This window comes from Balaenoptera physalus (assembly GCF_965194825.1).
Source record: "Balaenoptera physalus genome assembly, chromosome: 8".
Lineage (NCBI taxonomy): Eukaryota > Metazoa > Chordata > Mammalia > Artiodactyla > Balaenopteridae > Balaenoptera > Balaenoptera physalus.
The window spans coordinates 23687103-23708528 of record NC_138887.1 but is presented as its reverse complement, the minus strand read 5'-3'; the positions used below and the strand labels follow the sequence as shown (position 1 = coordinate 23708528).

General features: G+C 38.1%; 1 long non-coding RNA gene across 1 annotated transcript in view; it reads right to left on the bottom strand.

The window, feature by feature from the left end:
* LOC309666324 overlaps positions 1-16870 on the bottom strand; it is a 675327-nt gene extending 658457 nt beyond the window's left edge. Inside the window, exon 1 of the long non-coding RNA XR_014267052.1 lies at positions 14910-16870. This is a non-coding gene — a long non-coding RNA (uncharacterized lncRNA). The remainder of the gene's footprint in view (positions 1-14909) is intronic.
* Between the last annotated feature and the right edge of the window lie 4556 nt (positions 16871-21426).

Genomic DNA, 21426 nt, shown 5'->3' with positions numbered 1-21426 from the left:
CTCATGAACTTGTTTTCCATCCAAGCCTCCACATTCTGTCCCATCCCAGAGCACATAGGTTCTATGGCATGGGTGCACCTTAGCAGAATGGCACTTATTGGTGACATTCTCTCTCTCTTGCTTTTATTTATATTTTTTATAAACTTATAAATTTATTTATTTATTTATTTATTTTGGCTGCGTTGGGTCTTTGTTGCTGCACGCGGGCTTTCTCCGGTTGCAGTGAGTGGGGGCTACTCTTCGTTGCGGTGCGTGGGCTTCTCACTGCGGTGGCTTCTCTTGTTGCAGAGCACAGGCTCTAGGCATGTGGGCTTCAGAAGCTGTGGCTCGCAGGCTTCAGTAGTTGTGGCTCGCAGGCTCTAGAGTGCAGGCTCAGTAGTTGTGGTGCATGGGCTTAGTTACTCCACAGCATGTGGGATCTTCCTGGACCAGGGCTCAAACCCGTGTCCCCTGCATTGGCAGGTGGATTCTTAACCACTGCGCCACCATGGAAGTCCCTCTCTTGCTTTTATATTCACCTCTCTCCTTTTCACTTCTGCTGCTTTTTCTTACTTTCCCCCACATTACTCCTACTCTCCACTCCTTTTTTTGCCATCTCTCTTTTTAAAAGCATCTCCCAATTCTAGCTCTAAGTTTTAATTATAGTATCAATAAGAATAGCCTTCTGAAGCAAAACAAACAAAACAAAACAAAAAATGCCTACTGAATAATTGCTCACACGATTTCCAACTTCTCTCAAGTTTCACCTGAGAGTGTTTATTGTATATAGCATTTGTCTGAAAAGTGTACTGCTTATTACATTTGGGGCTTGCTTGTTATATATTTAATTTTATTTTTTATGTATATATGCAAAAGCAAAGACCTCAAAGTACTTTGAAATCCTTCCAGGACCTAATACAGAGCTAGACTATCTGATTATTCAAAGAGGTTGATTTTCTATCTGGATCTTTCAGATCAATGGCTTTGATTTACAAAATGTGTCTAATCAATCAGATGGTTGCTTACAACTAGTTTAGGGGGGAGGAAACACTTCTAAAATGCAGATTTACCTATGTATCTTGAATGGGACTGGAATTTGAATGCTCCATTTCATAGTGGCCTCAGATAATCCTGGTATTTAACTGAGGCATTATAAGGTTTTAGAGATTTAACTTCCCTACACTAATGAGAAGTTGTTTCAAAACTTTCATTAAATCTTTGTTTCTACTACACACACACCCCTATACCACTACAGCTGGAGTGCAAATGTACAAAAGAAATAAGTTCATTTTAATCATAAAATTTCATTAACCTAATCTTTAGTGCTATATGTCCAGAATTTGTGCAATAACCACAACAAAATGAGTGTTGGAAATACTGTGCTAGAATTACAGAAATATGTCGTAATCCTGATCATTAAACATAACGGAGTCTATGAATTAAGGAAATGAGAGTAACCCAGGACAGAGAAAAGTCCTTGTGAAAGAACAATAGAAAACTTTTACAATAAGACAGAGGCGGGGAAGTGTGGTACGAGAAGTGCAAGGTTGACTCACAGAAGGTACGGTGGCCCGGAGCAGACCGAAGATGCGAGAATGAAGCCGAGCCCCTGGGGAAGGGGGCGCAGAGCGCACTGGCACGAGGTGCGATGGCTCATGAAGGGGGAACGCCTGAAAGACCACGCAAGGGAGCGAATGGGCCTGTGTCAGTCATCACTGATGACTAATGTGGGTCACAGGGATGAGAAGGTCAATGAGTGGCAAACCATAGTAGTTTGTGCTATATAACTACACAGGTGCCAGAAGTGAACTGTTAAAGGAGCGTGTGTGTGTCTGTCTGTGTGTGTGTTCAACTATGGCAGGACAGACTATGGAGATACTTTATTTTGCTCTCAGGGTGTTTGTTCTCCTCTCATCTGCCCTTATACTCCAAAGCAAGTAACCGGGCACAGTACTCCCTCGCTCCCGCGGAGATTTGTGTAGCTTGATTGAAAATCAAAATTGCCTTAGGAAAATTGGTTCTTTAAGATTCATTACCTGCTCTTCATATTATGTTAATTAACTATATAAATTAACTTTGTTTCCTAAATAATTGCATTTAAAAGTATGTTTAAGGTTTATATTTTTATTAATTTACTATTTTCCAGTTTTATTGAGACTTAATTGATCTATAGCTCTGTATAAATTTAAGGTGTACAAACAGCATAATGGTTTGACCTGCGTATAATGTGAAATGATTACCAAAGTAAATTTGGGTAACATCATCATCTTGTATAGATACGAAAAAAAGAAAGAAAGAAAAAGAAAAAATACTGGTTTTTTTCCCTTATGATGAGAACTCAAGATTTACTCCAAACTTACATATATGTGTAAAACACAGCGGTGTATGTATAGTAGTCATGTTGTACATTACATTTCCAGTACTTACTTATAACTAGAAATTGTTACCTTTCACCACCCGCATCCAATTCCCCCTCTCCACACATCTGCCTCTCATAACCACAGACAGATGTAATCTTTTTTTCTGTGAATTTGTTTTTCTCTTTTTTCTTTCTTTTTGGATGGCAAGTAGGCAAAGAAAGGAGTTACCATTATCACTAGACGTGGTCCTGAATACCATAAGCAGGGGCTGCTGCAACAAAGTGTGGGAAGATGGGAGTACTTATAGATCCCTGCGGCTCCCTGGAGCATCTCTTGGTGTTTTCATGCCAACTGAGGAGTCTAACAGTCAACTGCAGTAAACCCTTTGGCAATATTGAAGCAAATGAAAGCTCCAAACCCTTAAGCAGTAAGCCATCTAGAGTGAAATTTTAGCTAATGGTGAGGAAAGTATAAAACTGATGACAGAGGAACAGGAAAACAAATATCACCTGTACCTTTTTAACTAGTTGCAACAGCAGAGACAGTAAATTGTTTCAGTAACTTTTGCATATTAAGTCATTGTGTGTATCCTAGAAAAAATTTTGAAAAATAAATGTAGTATGGAGTGGTCAGCCAATGCGATCATTCATACATAAAGTTATAGTGAATGGATTTACAATAGCCAGGACATGGAAGCAACCTAAATGTCCATCAATGGAGGAATGGATAAAGAAGATGTGGTATATATATACAGTGGAATATTGCTCAGCCATAAAAAGAAATGAAATCGTGTCATTTGCAGAGACATGGATGGACCTAGAGACTGTCATACAGAATGAAGTAAGTCAGAAAAAGAAAAACAAATATTGTATATTAACGCATATATGTGGAATCTAGAAAAATGGTAAAGATGATCTTATTTGCAAAGCAGAAATAGAGGCAAAGACATAGAGAACAAATGTATGGATACCAAGGGGGAAAGGGGATGTGTGGGATGAATTGGGACATTGGGATTGACATATATACACTAATATGTATAAAATAGATAACTAATATGAACCTGCTGTATTAAAAAAATAAAATAAAATTCAAAAAAAAAGAATATACTGTGTAGCACAGGGAATTATAGCCATTACCTTGTAATAAACTCTAATGGAGTATTAAAAAAAAATTTATAACACAAATGATTATAAAAATAATTAAAACAGCCTCTAAAATTAACAGGGGAAAAAATCTATGAACTAATCATAAAATAAGCAAATGGTATTAACCAATCATTTACCAAAGGAGGAAATATAAATGTCATTTAAATATGAAAAGATGCTCACCCTCACTCAAAAATTGAAATACCATAATATATAGATTTTAATTTATCTATCAAAATTTAAATTGTATCTGATCCATTACAACGCTATTTTTAATAACAAAAAATTGAAAACAACCTAAATGTCCATCAATAAATTATAGCTATACAATGATGGCTCTATATAATCTATGACACCATTTGCAAGATATGATAAATTTTAAAACATAAGGTTAAGAAAAAAGTATTTAAAAATCTGTAGATAAAATGGACGTGTGTATAGTATATGTGTACATGCTTGTATGTGCATAGATTATCTAGAGACATATATGTTACCTATAATTATGTTTACCTTTCAGGGGAAGTAAAATGGAGACTGAGGGGAGCTGATTACTTTTCACTATAAACCCTTGTGTATTCTGAGGAGTTTTCAGGGCTGGCCTTGAAAGATATCAGTGAGGAAGAATCCTCCTGATGGGCAGAACTCTTGTTGGTGGGCCTTGTCCGTCAACTTGTACGGAACGAGATTTGGCCAGAGATTAGTGACTCCTGAATGCTGAGCCTTCGTGCCTCATTGCCTCACATTAACCTGGCCCTGCACATTACTGCACCCCTCAGAACCAAGCAGGCTGATGGAGATGGACTGGCCTCTTAAAAGCATAGCTGAGGTGCCAGCTTGCGGAGGACACCCTGAGAGGATGGTGCCACCTTCCTGGGTGTCACGTACAGCCTAAATCAACTAGTATTGCATGGAGCTGTGTGCATAGTAGGGAGAATTCAGAGGCTTGGGAACCAAATTGTTGAAGTAGGAGTGGCTCTTATTACATCCACTCCCAGTGATCCACTTGCAGGGAATTTGTGTTTTCCACCCGTACTGTTGTAGAACTTTTCCATTACATTTTCAATTTTTTGTTAGTTGAGATGTGAAGGGCCTTAGATTTTATTGTATTGCTCTTTGAGATTTTAATAGATTTTTGTGTATTGCTCTTTTATTGATCCCCTTATGGAATTTTTATGAGTTTTTGAAATTTTTCATTTTCTTTAGGGTTTTTTCCAGAGAGCGGTTTTGACCTTTTTAACAATTTATATCTAATTTCTATTTTGTTCTTCTTGTTAGCTAGAACCTGCTATATGGTTCTCTGAGATGGACATTTGACTGCAGGAAGATTTGGGGGTCGTGCCCTTGAAGGGTGAGGGAAGAGAAGGAACCGAGATTGGGCAGATAATAAAGAAGGTGGGTTGTTATGCAATCAAAATATTCCTTTGCAACCCACATGGAGCTCTAAAGCTTACAAGATCCTTCAGAGTTTTGGCAGGGACCCCGGATGTCCAGTCACTGGATGCTGGCTGTTCCTGAAGGGGGCAGGGGCTTAGGCCAGGTGACTCACATCAAATGATGCAGTTCCCGAAGAGAGCTGAGCGCTGAGGGCTGTTGACCGGGCAGCGCTCCCGGCGCCCTCACCAGCAGCGAGGAAGTAAGTGTAGCTGTCCTGAAGGGGGATCTGGGTGGCACGTTACAGAATTCACTACACAACTTCCATGAAGGACGAGGACATTTTTGCGTTATGGTTTGAATATGATCAAGGATTAACTGATTTATGTAGTTTGGGACAAACTACTACTGAAACTTACGTGACATTTGCGCTACCTTACGTGTTGGGAGTTAGCACGATTTCCCCTGGTCTACTTCCCACCCCTGCCCCTCTCCACGGTCGCCCCGGGCTGTCCCCGCCCAGTGTAACAGCTAGACGCCTGGGAACTACCTGGGCCAGATTCTCTCCCAGGTGGTTCCAGTTTAGGTTCTACTAATCAGAAGCACCTGCTTGAGGTTTGAAAAAGCCGCGGACGCCATTGTCTTGTTCTTCGGGCAGCGGGAGGCGGAGGTACGGGTTTCAGCAGAGAAATTGCCGCAGCCTCTGGCCGTTTTCCCATGACTCTTCTGCCTCAGTTCGCACAGCACAGTCTAGCCCACCGGTTTGCAACGTGTCAACGTCACCCGGGAGCCTGAAACAGTGCAAATTCTTGGACTTACGCCAGACCTACCCGCTCAGAAGCTCTGGAGGTAAGTGTTTTCCTGAGTCCCCTGCTTGCTTCTATAAACCAGAGTTGAGAACCGCTGAAGCCTGTTTTAATACAACAGAGCATGGTGTAGTTTTCAAAGTGGGTCGGTTTTCAGAATTACCAGGAATGATTCTGAAAACTACAGATTCCTGGGTCCCATCAGTATCTCCCTATAAATAACACTCTACAGGAAAAGGTCCCGTGAATCTGTAGTCTCACAAGTATCCCAGGTGATTCTGATTGTCAAGTGTAAGAATTTGATCAAGTATTGCTCTGTGGCCTCCCCAGTTTCTTGTTTAAACAGCATTCCCTTTTCCTTATAGTTGCAAAGGTAAGGAAAAGCAATTACAGTTTAATGAAAAAGCCGTGACTTGTTTGGAAAACTGTGCTCACTCAGCATAATATCCCTTTTTAAAACTTTTGCATTCTGCAGTTTTGTTTTTCTCAGTACTAATTCAGGATAACTTCATCACAGTCATAGTGATCTCATCACAATCACAAAATTGCAGATACCTGGGCTCCATTTAGACATATTGAACTTGATCTCAGGGCATGGGGCCTGCCCAACAAACATACCAGCACATGAAAATTTGAGAGCCACTAAGCAAGTTTTCCCTAGTTTATACTAGACCACAGGAGGAAGTATCACCAGATGTGCTATGTATACTACAAGCAAATATGAGAAAAGGATACCTACAGAGAGTCCTGCTATTAACTCTGGGCTTCAGTTTCTTCATGGGTAGATGAGAGTGTCAGAATAGATTACCTCTAATTCCTCTTCCTTCATCTAAAGTGCTAAATTGTGTATTTATCAACCAGTACCCATAGCCACTTCCAAGAACCATAAATAATGTTATATGGTTTTCCTTGGGCTTCCTGCTTGACCACATTAATTACTGCATTGGCTAGAGGCAAATATTTCAACTTTATCACGCCTGTTGGTGCATAACAAAGGGGAAAGAGACAAATGCTGCAAATATTTTCTTCACATTTTGATCCATTTCTTCCAAATTTTTTTTTACTCAAAAACTCAAAATGATCATACTCTTGGACAATCTTACAAGATAACTGAATTAGATTTTACTTCCAAATGAAAATATTAAATACTTAAAACACCAAAAAATCAATAATATCCAAAACATTCCATTTTATCTCAGTATCTAATTTTAGTCAAGTATTCTTTATTGTAAAAATACAGTCTATATTAATATTCTTTTAATGGCTTATGGGACTACATGTTTAACCATTCAGGCTTTTTATGATTGTTTTTAGCTAAATGTGTCTTTTTAGGCTATGAATAAGTGATGATAAGCAATCTATACATTTGAAGAGAAACTAAACCTGTGTTGAGAAGCATTAGCACCATGTCTTGCATTGGCATTTAGTAAATGTTTCTTGAATGGTGATGAATTACTCCACAAATTATTTCTGACACAAACAATGATTTTTAAAAACGCCTTTGCATGATTTGAACAATAAAGAGTAGATCCATCTATGGGCTTACAGATGCTTCAGGTCTTTTTGTCTACGATTGTAATGTATCTTAAAATAATTTCCCATTGCCCTGAAATGCTGAAATTGCTCTGGATTAATTAAGAGTTCCCACGGGCATAGAAGTGACAAAAGTGAGATTGCAGCAGAAACCACGTTGTTTCTTTTGTAATGGAATTTTGGTGTGTGCAGGGACCATCTTATTGAATACAGATGTATCAGGAAATATTTGGATAAAATCCAGCAACCATCCAAAATTGATTAAAAGTTCTCCTGTTGTTTGGTGACTTAATCTAAAATGATAAGTAAATAGAAAGTGTTTGTTGGCTTTTCCTGTCAGTTTTTAAAATGCTCCCCAAAGCCAATTTAATAGTCACTTATTTCTGGAATATTCCACTCTGGTAAAGTGTTCTGAGTTAAGGACAAGGACAGTCCAGACCCATGGCTTGCGGCTCAGTAAAGCCAAGTAGAGTAAAGCCAAGTCTATTCTCCTTCAGGGCTCAGTTCAGAATCCATCCGTTTAGCCAGATTTTTTTTTCCTAATTGAGAAAAAGTCAGCCAGTTCCGTAATTGCAAAATTGCATCAATTCATTTTATTTTGATGGGTTTATTTTTATATCCATAGTTTTGGTGATATTTGATACTGGTACATTTTTAGAAATAAAAGTCTACGGTGATTAGTATGTTTTTGGCCTTTGAGTAGGTTTCATTTTGTTACTGTTAAAAATAATACTGGTGTACCTATTAACAAACTGAAAAATAAAAACCATATGATCATCTCAATAAATGCAGAAAAAGCTTTTGGCAAAATTCAACAACATTTGTGATAAAAACTCTCCAAAAAGTGGGCATAGAGGGAACCTACCTCAACATAATAAAGGCCATATATGACAAACCCACAGCAAACATCATTCTCAATGGTGAAAAATTGAAAGCATTTCCTCTAAGTTCAGGAACAAGACAAGGATATCCAGTCTTGCCACTATTATTCAACATAGTTTTGGAAGTCCTAGCCATGGCAATCAGAGAAGAAAAAGAAATAAAAGGAATACAAATAGGAAAAGAAGAAAAACCGTCACTGTTTGCAGATGACATGATACTATACATAGAGAATCCTAAAGATGCCACCAGAAAACTACTAGAGCTAGTCAGTGAATTTGGTAAAGTTGTAGGATATAAAATTAATGCACAGAAATCTCTTGCATTCCTATACGCTAACAATGAAATATCAGAAAGAGAAATTAAGGAAACAATCCCATTCATCATTGCAACAAAAAGAATAAAATACCTAGGTATAAACCTACCTCAGGAGGTAAAAGACCTGTACTCAGAAAACTATAAGACACTGATGAAAGAAATCAAAGATGACACAAACAGATGGACAGATATACCATGTTCTTGGATTGGAAGAATAACATTGTGAAAATGACTGTACTACCCAAAGCAATCTACAGATTCAGTGCAATCCCTATCAAATTACCAGTGGCATTTTTTTTTACAGAACTAGAACAAAGAATCTTAAAATTTGTACAGAGACACAAAAGACCCCGAATAGCCAAAGCAGTCTTGAGGGAAAAGAATGGAGCTGGAGAAATCAGACTCCCTGACTTCAGACTATACTATAAAGCTACAATAATCAAGACAATATGGTACTGGCACAAAAACAGAAATATAGATCAATGGAACAGGATACAAAGACCAGAGATAAACCCATGCAGCTATGGTGAAGTAATCTATGACAAAGGAGGCAAGGATATACAGTGGAGAAAAGAGTCTCTTCAACAAGTGGTGCTGGGAAAACTGGATAGCTACATGTAAAAGAATGAAATTAGAACACTCCCTAACACCATACACAAAAATAAACTCAAAATGGATTAAAGACCTAAATGTAAGACCGGACACTATAAAACTCTTAGAGGAAAACATAGGAAGAACACTCTTTGACATAAATCACAGCAAGATATTTTTTGATCTACCTCCTAGAGTAATGGAAATAAAAACAAAAATAAATGAATGGGACCTAATGAAACTTAAAAGCTTTTTCAAAACAAAGGAAACTACAAACAAGACTTTCGAAAAGGCAACCCTCAGAATGGGAGAAAATATTTGCAAATGAATCAACGGACAAAGGATTAATCTCCAAAATATATAAACAGCTCATGCAGCTCAATATTAAAAAACAAACAACCCAATTCAAAAATGGGCAGAAGACCTTAATAGACATTTCTCCAAAGAAGACTTACAGATGGCCAAGAGGCACATGGAAAGCTGCTCAGTATCACTAATTATTAGAGAAATGCAAATCAAAACTACAATGAGGTATCACCTCACACCAATCAGAATGGGCATCATTAGAAAATCTACAAACAACAAATGCTGGAGAGGGTGTGGAGAAAAGGGGACCCTCTTGCACTGTTGGTGGGAATGTAAAGTGATACAGCCACTATGGAAAACAGTGTGAAGGTTCCTTAAAAAACTAAAAATAGAATTACCATATGACCCAGCAATCCCACTACTGAGTATATACCCAGAGAAAACCATAATTAAAAAAACACATGCACCCCACTGTTCACTGAAGCACTATTTACAATAGCCAGGTCATGGAAGCAACCTAAATGCCCATTGACAGATGAATGGATAAAGGAGATGTGGTACATTTATACAATGGAATATTACTCAGCCATAAAGAGGAATGAAATTGGGTCATTTGTAGAGATATGGGTAGGCCTAGAGACTGCCATACAGAGTGAAGTAAGAAAGAGAAAAACAAATATCGTATATTAATGCATATATGTGGAATCTAGAAAAATGGTACAGATGAACCAGTTTGCAAGGCAGAAATAGTGACACAGATTTAGAGAACAAATGTATGGACACCAAAGGGGGAAAGTGGCAGGGGTGGTGGTGGTGGGATGAATTGGGAGATTGGGATTGACATATATACACTAATACGTATAAAATAGATAACTAATAAGAACCTGCTGTGTAAAATAAAATAAAAAAAAATACCAGTGTATAGTTTGTACAAAACATGTGAAACATTTTTAAACATGTAATTATTGTAAATTATTCATTAAGAAAATTCCTTGCTATCCATAAGATTTTACTCACCAGTTGGCATAAGAAATGTTAATGTGCTAAGCAGAAAAATATTATTAAGAATTTTGACATTGTGGAAGTCATTTTTTTAAATAAGGGAAGGTATTTTATATAAAAAGCCATTAAATTCCTGACCTAAGTTACATTTGTTGTTATTAAACCATACAGTTAAAGTAAAAGTAGATTTTACTTTTAATAAGAACTTTGAAATGATTTGTGTACACTTGAGAAACACATCAGGCTTGACTATAAAATCAAAATTTCTTTGGTAATATTTTTCTGGAAGAAAAAGCGTCTTTTGTAAACTAACCAATGTTCCTAAAGAATTGAAAGAACAATGATGTCACATCAATAATAATGAATCAGCATGATCAGAGTTATGAGATAGCCAACCAGCCCCAGGTACTGGGTTGTCATAAGTTGCAGACTTATTTTAGATAGAAACATGGGTCAGTCATGATTATGGTGGACAAGCTTTTTCTAAATCATGAACAATAGTGAACCATCAGATTATTATATATTTTCTCATTGTATATGCCTCATTCTAAAATTTTTAAAAAGCAGAAGAATCAGCACAGATTATATTTGGAGGAAACTCTTTAAGACTCTATTTACTTGTCACATCTGTAGTAAAATCCTACCATAGTTTCTTCATCTTTGTTTCCATTTTGGTGTTTTTCTAGCACACAAGGTGTGAAACTAAAAAGACTCTACATATTTAAATGAATAAAAGAGTAAGAAAAGTTAGTTCCTCCAGCAAAAAATAAATCATTATTTTTATTTTTTACAATGAAAACTAATCTGTCTTTATTTTGTAAGACTAAATTCTCTAATAATTTATTGTTTTAATTAAAAAAACTTTTTGGGGGGAGGGTATAGTTGTTTTACAATGTTGTGTTAGTTTCTACGGTACAGAGAAGTGAAGTAGAGTTCCCTGTGCTATACAACAGGTTCTTATTAGTTATCTATTTTATACATATTAGTGTATATGTGTCAATCCCAATCTCCCAATTCATTCCACCCTCCCACCCCCACTTGGTAAAATTCTCATTTCCAAAATGATGGCTGTAGACTAGTGGTTCTTGAAGCCTGGTTTCTGCACCAGCAGCAGAAGCACAGCCTTAGTACTTGTTATGAATGTAAGTTCTCAGGTCCCGCACAAACCTACAAAATCAGAAACTCTGACAGGGGGGCCCATCAGAGTTTTGACAAGCTCCCCATGGAATTCTGATGCCTACTAAAGTTTGAGAACAACCGCCTTAGATTCTGGAACATAAATTAATAAAGCTGGAATAGATAGGCCTGAATTTCTGGGTAGATTCATTGGTTCTCGTTGGATCTCAGTCCTGCCTACTGTTCCCTCTTGGGGATGTTTTTAAGACGCCAACTCAGGTCAATGAAATCAGAATCTCTGCCTTAGCATCAGCATTTTAAAAGTTCTCTGGTGGTTCTGATGAGCAGCAGGATGGAGAGACACTGTTGTAGGTCAACCACTTGCTGCGTGTTCAGCACAGACTAAACTGTGATTGTTCCTGTTGTCCTTTTCTGTTGATCCCGCTTCCCTGCTTTTCCTCATTATCCCATTGGCTGATGTACACAGAGCCAAACAGGGTGTGGAACAGCTGCCAGAATAGCTTAGATATGACATGCTCCCATTCTGGAAAGTTTTACATTCAATTTAAAAATCAGCCCACTACCCCTTGGATTATTAAACAGACTTTACTACTGATTTTCTTGCTCTTCAACTTATCCCTTTCCAATCTATTCTCCACATTGTAGTCAGTGTTATCTTTTTAAAAAAATTTTATTGAAGTATACTTGATTTACAATACTGTGTTAATTTCTGCTGTACAGCAAAGTGATTCAGTTATACACATATTTACATTCTTTTTCATATTCTTTTCCATTATGGTTTATCACAGGATATTGATTATAGTTCCCTGTGCTATACTGTAGGGCCTTGTTGTTTATCTGTTCTCTATATAATAGTTTGCATCTGTTAATCCCAAACTCCCAGTACTTCCCACCCCTGCCCCTCCCCCCACCAAGGGCAACCACAAGTCTGTTCTCTATGTCTGTGAGTCTGTTTCAGTTTCATAGATATGTTCATTTGCATTGTATTTTAGATTCCACATATAAAGGATATCATATGGTATTTGTCTTTCTCTTTCTGACTGACTTCTTTTAGTATAATCTCTAGGTCCATACATGTTGCTGTAAATGACATTATTTTGTTATTTTTTATGATTGAGTAATATGCCATTGTATATATATAACACATTTTCTTTATCCATTCATCTGTCAACAGACATTTAGGTTGTTTCCGTGTCTTGGCTATTGTAAATAGTGCTGCTACGAACATAGGGGTGCATGTATCTTTTTGAATTATAGTTTTATCTGAGTATATGCTCAGGAGTGGGATTGCTAGATCATATGGCAACTCTATTTTTAGTTTTTTGAGGAACCTCCATACTGTTTTACATAGCGGCTGCACCAATTTACATTCCCACCAACAGTATAAAAGTGTTCCCTTTTCTCCACACCCTTTCCAGCATTTATTATTTGTAGAATTTTTAATGATGGCCATTCTGACTGGTGTGAGGTGCTACCTCATTGTAGTTTCAATTTACATTTCTCTAATAATTAGCAATGATGAGCATCTTTTCATGTGCCTGTTGGCCATCTATATGTCTTCTTTGGAGAAATGTCTATTTAGGTCTTCTGCCCATTTTTTTAATTGGATTTTTTTTTTTTTTTATTGAATTGTATGAGATGGTTGTATATTTTGGAAATTAAGCCCTTGTCAGTCACATCATTTGCAGATATTTTCTCCCAGTCTGTAGGTTGTCTTTTCATTTTGTGCAAAAGCATGTAAGTTTGATTAGGTCCCATTTGTTTATTTTTCCTTTTATTTCTATTGCCTTGGGAGACTGACCTAAGAAAACATTGGTATGATTTATGTCAGAGAATGTTTTGCCTATGTTCTCTTCTAGGAGTTTTATGGTGTCATATCTTTAAGTCTTTAAGCTATTTTGAGTTTATTTTTGTGTATGGTGTGAGGAAGTGTTCTAACTTCATTGATTTGCATGTGGTTATCCACCTTTCCCAACACCACTTGCTGAAGAGACTGTCTTTTCCCATTGTATATTCTCCCCTCCTTTGTCAAAGATTAATTGACTGTAGGTGTGTGGGCTTATTTCTGGGCTCTCTGTTCTGTTCCATTGATCCATATGTCTGTTTTTATGCCAGTACCACACTGTTTTGATTACTGTAGCTTTGTAATATTATTTGAATTTGGGAGGGTTATGCCTCCTGTTTTGTTCTTTTTCCTCAGGATTGCTTTGGCAATTCTGGATCTTTTATGTTTCCATATAAATTTTAGGATTCTTTGTTCTAGTTCTGTGAAAAATGTCATGGGTAATTTGATAGGGATCACATTAATTCTGAGGATTGCTTTGGGTAGTATGGATATTTTAACAATATTAATTCTTCCAATCCAAGAGCATGGGATATCTTTCCATTTCTTTGAATCATCTTCAGTTTCCTTTATTAATATTTTATAGTTCTCAGCGTATGTCCTCCACATCCTTGGTGAGCTGTATTCCTAAGTATTTTATTTTTTGAGTTGTGATTTTAAAAGGTATTGCTTTTTTACATTCCCTTTCTGATATTTCATTGTTTGTGTAAAGAAATACAACTGATTTCTGTACGTTAATCTTGTATCCTGCTACCTTGCTGAACTCATTTATCAGTTATAGTAATTTTTGTGTGGAGTCTTTAGGGTTTTCTATATGTAGAATCATGTCAGCTGCATATAATGACAATTTTACATCTTCCCTTCCAGTTTGGATACCTTTTATTTCTTTTTCCTGTCTTATTACTGTGGCTAGAACTTCCAATACTATGTTGACTAGAAGTGGTAAAAGTGGGCATCCTTGTATTGTTCCCGATTTTAGTGGGAAGGCTTTCAGCTTTTCACCATTGAGTATTATTTTGACTGTCTGTCATAAATAGCTTTTACTATTTTGAGGTATGTTCCCTCTGTACCCACTTCCATAAGGGTTGTTATCATGAATAGATATTGAATTTTATCAAATGATTTTTTTGCCTCTATTGAGATGATCATGTGGTTTTTGTCTTTTCTTTTGTTGATGTTGTGTATCACATTGATTGATCTGCGTATGTTGAACCATCCTTTTATACTTGGGATGAATCCCACTTGGTCCGTGGTGTATGATCTTTTTATGTGTTGTTGAATTCAGTTTGCTAATATTTTGTTGAGAATTTTTGCATCTATATTCATCAAAGATACTGGCCTGTAATTTTCTTTTTTGGTAGTGTCACTGTCTGGTTTTGGTATCAGGGTGATGGTGGCTTTATAGAATGTCTTTAGGAGTGTTCCTTCCTCCTCAGTCTTTTGGAAGAGTGTGCAAAGGATTGGTATATGTTCTTCTTTGTATGTTTCGTAGAATTCGCCTGTGAACCCATCAGGTTCTGGACTTTTGTTTGTAGGTAGTTTTTTAAAATTACAGATTCTATTTTACCTCTAGTGATCAGTCCATTTAAGTTATCTATTTTTTCTTTTTTTAAAAAAATTAATTAATTAATTAATTTACTTTTGGCTGTGTTGGGTCTTCATTACTGTGCGAGGGCTTTCTCTAGTTGCGGCAAGTGGGGGCCACTCTTCATTGTGGTGTGCGGGCCTCTCACTATCGTGGCCTCTCTTGTTGCGGAGCACAGGCTCCAGATGCGCAGGCTCAGTAGTTGTGGCTCACGGGCCTAGTTGCTCTACAGCATGTGGGATCTTCCCAGACCAGGGCTCGAACCCGTGTCCCCTGCATTAGCAGGCAGATTCTCAACCACTGCACCACCAGGGAAGCCCCCTATCTATTTTTTTCTTGATTCAGTTTTGGTGGGCTGTACGTTTCTAGAAAGTTGTCCATTTCTTCTAGGTTGTCAAATTTGTTGGCATATAATTGTTCATAGTGTTCGCTTATGGTTTTTTGTATTTCTGCACTATCAGTTGTGATTTCTTCTCTTTCATTTCTTATTTTGTTTATTTGGGTCCTTTCTCTTTTCTTCTTGGTGAGCCTGGCCAGAGGTTTGTCAATTTTGTTTACCCTTTCAAAGAACCAGCTCTTGGTTTTATTGATTTTTTAAAATTGTTTTTTAAATTTCAATTTATTTTCTCTCTGATCTTTATTATTTCCTTCCTTCCACTGACTTTAGGTTTTCTTTGCTTCTTCTTTTCCTAATTCTTTTAGATGGTGGATTAGGTTGTTTGAGATTTTTCTTGTTTCTTAAAGAAGGTCTGTATCGCTGTGAACTTCCCTCTAAGAGCTGCTGTTGCTGCATCCCGTAGAATTTTGTATGGTTGTGTTTTCATTGTCATTTGCCTCAAGGCATTTTTAAAATTTCTTCTTTGATTTCACTGTTGACCCATTGGTTTTTTAGTAGTATGTTGTCTAGTCTCCATGTAATTGGGTTTTTTTTCTTGTTTCTTTTTCTGTGGTTGATTTCTAGTTTTGTGCCATTGTGGTCAGAAAAGATACTTAAAATAATTTCTATAATCTTAAATTTGTTGAGGTTTGTTTTGTGCCCTAGTGTGTCATAAATCCTAGAGAATGTTCCATGTGCACTTGAAAAGAATGTTCCATGTGCACTTTAAAGAATGTGTATTCTGCTTGTTTGGGATGTAATGTCCTGAAAATATCAATAAAGTCTAATTGTTCTATTTCTATTGTATTACTTAGGATCTCTTTTGCCTTATTGATTTTCTGTCTCAAAGATCTGTCCATTGATGCGAATGAGGTGTTAAAGTCTCTTACCATTATTGTATTCCCATCAATTTCTCCCTTTATGCCTGTTAGTATTTGTTTTGTGTGTTTGATTGCTCCTTTACTGGGTGCATATATGTTGATGAATGTAATATCCTTTCTTTGTATTGATCCTTTTATCATTATATAGTGTCATTCTTTATAGCCTTTGTTTTAAAGGCTATTTTGTCTGATATGAGTATTGTGACCCTCACTTTCTTGTCATTTCCATTTGCATGAAATATCTTTTTCCATTCCCTCATTTTCAATCTACGTGTGTCCTTTGCCCTAAAGTGGGTCTCTTTTAGGCAGCATATTGTAAGCTCTTGGTTTTTTAATCCAATCTGCCACTCTGTGTCTTTCAATTGGAGCATTTAGTCCATTGACATTTAAGGTAATTATTGATAACTATGTATTTATTGCCATTTTAAACCTTATTTTCCCATTGATTTTATATTTCTTCTTTTTCCCTCTCTTTTTCTTTTTGTTTTTTTCCTTCTGTGGTTTGATGATTTTTTTTTTTTTTGTATTATGCTTGTATTGTCTTCTTTTTGTTTTTTGTTAATCTATTGTATGTTTTTGATTTGTGGCTACCCTGTTTTTAAAGTATGTTAACCCTTTACTATATCTACTTGTTTTAGACTGGTAGTCATATAGGCTCAAACACATTCTAGAAAAAAAAGTCTACATTTTCTTACTCTCCTCCCCATGTTTTATGATTTTGATATCCTGTTTTACATCTTTATGTTCATCCTTTTGATGTTCATTGTGGTTATCATTGCTTTCACAGAAATGTTTTGATTTTTTAAAAAAAAAATCTGTGTACTGGCTTATTTAAGTAATTTACTTTCCAATTGTGATTTTCTCTTTCCTATAGATTCTTACTTTTCTATTTAGAGAAGACCTTTCAATATTTCCTTTAAGATAGGTTTAGTATTGCTGTATTCTTTTTTTGCTTGTCTGAGAAGTTCTTTTTCTCCTTCTATTCTAAATGACAATCTTGCTGTGTATCCTAGGTTGCAGGTTTTTTTCCCTTTCAGGACTCTGAATATATCTTGCCACTCCCTTCTGGCCTGCAACATTTCTGTAGAGAAATCAGCTAATAGCCTTATGGTGTTTCCCTTGTAATTGACTCTTTGTTTTTCGCTTGCTGCCTTTAGAATCCTCTCTTTAACTTTAACCATTGTAATTAAAATTTGTCTTGGTGTAGGTCTGTTTGGGTTCATCTTGTTTGGGACCCTCTGTGCTTCCTGTACTTGGATATCTGTTTCCTTCTTTAGGTCTGGGAAGTTTTCAGCCATAATTTCTTTAAATACATTTTCAATCCCCTTTTCTCTTTCTTCTCTTTCTGGGATCCCTGTTCTGTGTAGATTGACACGCTTTACATTACCCATTGGTCTCTCATTTGGCTTTCTGTCTGCTGTTCTGATTTGCTGACATCCAGTCATTCTATCTTCCAGATTGCTTATTCATTCTTCTGCATCATTCATTCTGCTATTCATTGCCTTTAGCTCAGGTTTAATTTCTGTGAATCAGTTCTCTAATTTTTCTTAGTTCCTTTTTACAGTTTCTCATTCCTTTTTACAGCAATCTGCATTTCTATCAATAGCCCTTCTTAATTCCTTCAGTATTTTCATTATCTCCTTTTTGAACTTGGTGTCTATAAGACTGAAGAGGTCTGTTTTATTGTTTGTTCTTTCAGGGGAATTCTCTTAATCTTTCAGTTGGCAGTGATTCATCTGCTTCTTCATTTTACTTATATTTCTCTTGCTATATGAGTTTAGGAGATACAGTTATCTACTGCGGTCTTGGAGTGCTATTTTTATGTGAGAGTGTCCCTGTGTAGCCTGTGTGGGTTTAATATTTTTGGTGTGAGGGCTGTTTTTAGTATGGATGTCTGCCACCTCTTTCCTCAGTGTATGCTAGCCATTATCCCCTTGATAGGAGGTGTGACTGGTGTTGTGGTGACCAGCGCCTGCCCTGGATATTGACCAGGGCCTCCTCTTTGCTCTGTGGTTGTCACTGTGCTGTCAGGGGCAGGGTTTCCTCCCTAGTTGTTGGAGTAAAAGCCCCCAGATTTGTTTCTGAGCTGCAGTATGAGGTAGGCAGGATAGAAATGCTCCTCCCTGGGAGAGGAGGCACTGAGTATTCCTTTGGCACAGCTGTCGACCACTGAGTGCACTCTGTTGTGTCACCTGTCACCCATTGTGCAGGCTTATAAAATACACTGTTTTTGTCACTGCCCTAGGCCCCACTTCAACCATGGGAATGCCAGCAATCAGCCATGGTGTCCCTCAGGCATTGTTTTCACAAGGCTACTAGTACAGATCCACTGAAGTCAGGTTTGAGGACTACAGTAGCTATGCACCTGGACCCACTCACTGTGGGAGTATGGAGACGGCGCAGACCCTGGCCCAGTAGACCCAGCCCCTTAGTGCATGCACCCACAAAGCCCACTGCTGCTGAAGCCAGACCCGTCCCTGCAGCAGGAGCACCTGTTATCCACTCAGATGTCCCGAGCAGGTGCTGAATTTACAAAGCCAGCAGCAGAGGTGTAAATCCGTGGCTCATGCAGCTGCAGGGAGAGATTTCAGCCCGCTTCCTAAATCGTAAGGCCCCTGGGCCTCAGCTATGATTTCAGCCTCCCCCACCAACCTCCGTGGGTGGGCCACCTGCTGGCCTCTGCTCCCAGAGCCTGCTGAGACAGTGGCTGAGGTGCGGGAGCCCGCCAAGGTGGCAGCTGGGGCGTGCGCTCCCATAGCCCACGGAGATGGGGCTGGTGTGCAGAGAAAGAGGCTGCTGTGGCGGCCCTGGCCCTCCCTTCGCCAGCCACTTAACAACGGTGCTTTGCTTCTTTGGTGGACCCAGGCTTCTTGTGTGAACATTCTTGGTTGTGGACATGCCACACTCCAGCCCCTTCAGGCTTTCTCTGCACAGCCAACACCAGTCTTCTCCCCTCCTCCGGTCTGTCCTCTGAACCCCGAGTTTCAGCACCCAGGCCCCACTCGTACCAGCAGACAGGTGTCTGAGGCTGGGGTGCGCAGGGCAGTGGCACTGACTGTCTGTGCAGGTCTCTCTCTGTTCTGCCTGCTACAGGCCGGTTGTCGTGCTCCCCTCTGAACCTTTGAGGCTCCTTTTCTGTCCTGGCTTATCTCTCCACCAGTGAGAGGGCTTCCAGGGTGTGGTAACCTTTCCCCTTTTACAGCTCCTTCCCAGGGGCGTAGGTCCCATCTGCTTCCTCTTTTTCTTTTTCTTTTTCCTTTCATCGTACCCATTTATGTGGAGATCTTTCTTGTGTTTTCAGGTTTTTGAGGTCTTCTGCTAGTGATCAGTAGGTATTCTGTGAGAATTGTTATTTTTGATGTATTTGTGGGAGGAGGTGAGTTCCATGTCCTTCTACTCTGCCAGCTTGATTGGAGCCCCCCCACCCCGGTGTTATCTTTCTAAAATGCAAATCTGATCATGTCCAAACTCTTAAAAATGACTTGCAAGGTTTTTCATAAGCTCCAGCTTCATCCATTCACTATACTCTCCCCAAATTCCTTCTATGCTCTAGCAATACTGATGTTTAGTTTAGTACATTAGTTTGAACCCAGTGTTTTCTCTCTCTTCCTATCAGCAGAACACGTTATTCTCTCTGTTTGGCACACTGCTTCCTGACATTTGGTCACCTCACCATTACTCATTCATCAATTACTTATCTGAAATTCCCTGTGGACTAGAAAATTAAAGAAGGTATTGTCTATATATTCATTGTAAATTTTTATTTTTTCATTCCTAGATATAGCACAGAGCCTATGCATAATATGTTTTCAATAAAATTTTATTGAGTAAATGAAAGGATGAATTTAAGATAACCTCAAAACAGGAAACACATCCAAATAGCAAATTAAAGGTAACAAGTAATGAACCAAAGAAAAAAACAATAATGTAATATAAAGTCAGGAGTGAAAGTAGTGCATTCGATGTTCTATGATAGACATAGGACCCAGATGACTGATCTCCCAGTTAAATGGCCTTTTTCTTAAACCATCCTGACAGTTTAATCCTTTTCTTTCCATCTTGTGTGAAGTAACTGTTGTTGACCTGAAATAAGTAGAATGCTAGATATTTTTCCAGCAAAGATGGGTTTATTCAGGATCGGCAGAGAATTGCAATTTGGGGTCTGCAACCATAGCGAGCCATGTGTAATTTCCCCACACAGCAAGGAGAGAACACTTTTATAGGGGGAAAAGAAAGCTGGAAGGGCTGTAGTAAATAAAGGGTCCATGGCTTTTCATTGGCTGAGACTTTGCCCGAAAAGAAGAGGGTTCTTTCTTCTTCCTGTCAGGCTGTACTATCACGGCAGGATATGAGAGCTTCCCATTCTGGTTTCCAGACTCTATTTAATTGAGCTTTCTGTTGATTAATTTTTTACATTTCCCCATCTTGATCAAGATCTTCCTCTGAAAGCATTGCTGATCAAGAGTCAGATTTTCTAGTTTCAGTGCCGTTTTTGTCCCGCAGTGTCAGGAAGGAGCTTTACTGGGTGCAGCGTCTCATGTCCAAGGGCACATGTACATATTGGGAACCTATTGATGTTACATGAGAGTAACAAAGAGGGCTAAAATGGAGAACTCTCAGGCACTTTTTATCTAAAGTGCATATGTTATTAAGATTATAAACATTGGAGATCATCTGAAGCATTATGTCATCATCAAAGGTTTGGTGATAAAATTCCAACAATCATGGTCTGGATATTTTGAGAAAGCTGGCTTATCAGATGCTGTCTACTTCAGTTCCAGGAAATCTTTACTTTCAGGTCACTAGATGATGTGCAGGTCCATTTGGGGTTCCATGCTTTCTTTAAGTGTGTCACATGAAGCCAAGAGTCTATTCCTTGGAGTTTGTTGGCATGAGGGTTGGTTAGCAGTATCTGATAGGCGCCTCTCCAGTAAGGTTGAAGAGAATTCTTCTGGAGGTGTTTTTTCCAATACACAAAATCCCCAGGTTTCAAAGTGTGACGCTTAAAGTCTTCGTCTCCTAAGAGCGCACAGAGAAAAGATTGCTCTACCAAAACATGACTGTTTTTAGAAAATAATTAGGTTTTTGCAATATTGGAGTGTCTCTCCTTTTATCAGTTGTGAGTCAAAAGAAGAAGGAACCAAGTGCATTTGGCATCCTGTGACTATCTCAAATGGTGAGAGTTTCTGAGTTCCAAAAGTGATAGATCTAAGATTTAGAAGGAGTAAGGGTAAAGGTAGTTGGAGGGCCTCTACAGATTTTTCCAACTGAGTCTTAATAAAGCAGTTAATGTGTTTGACTAAACCAGAAATTT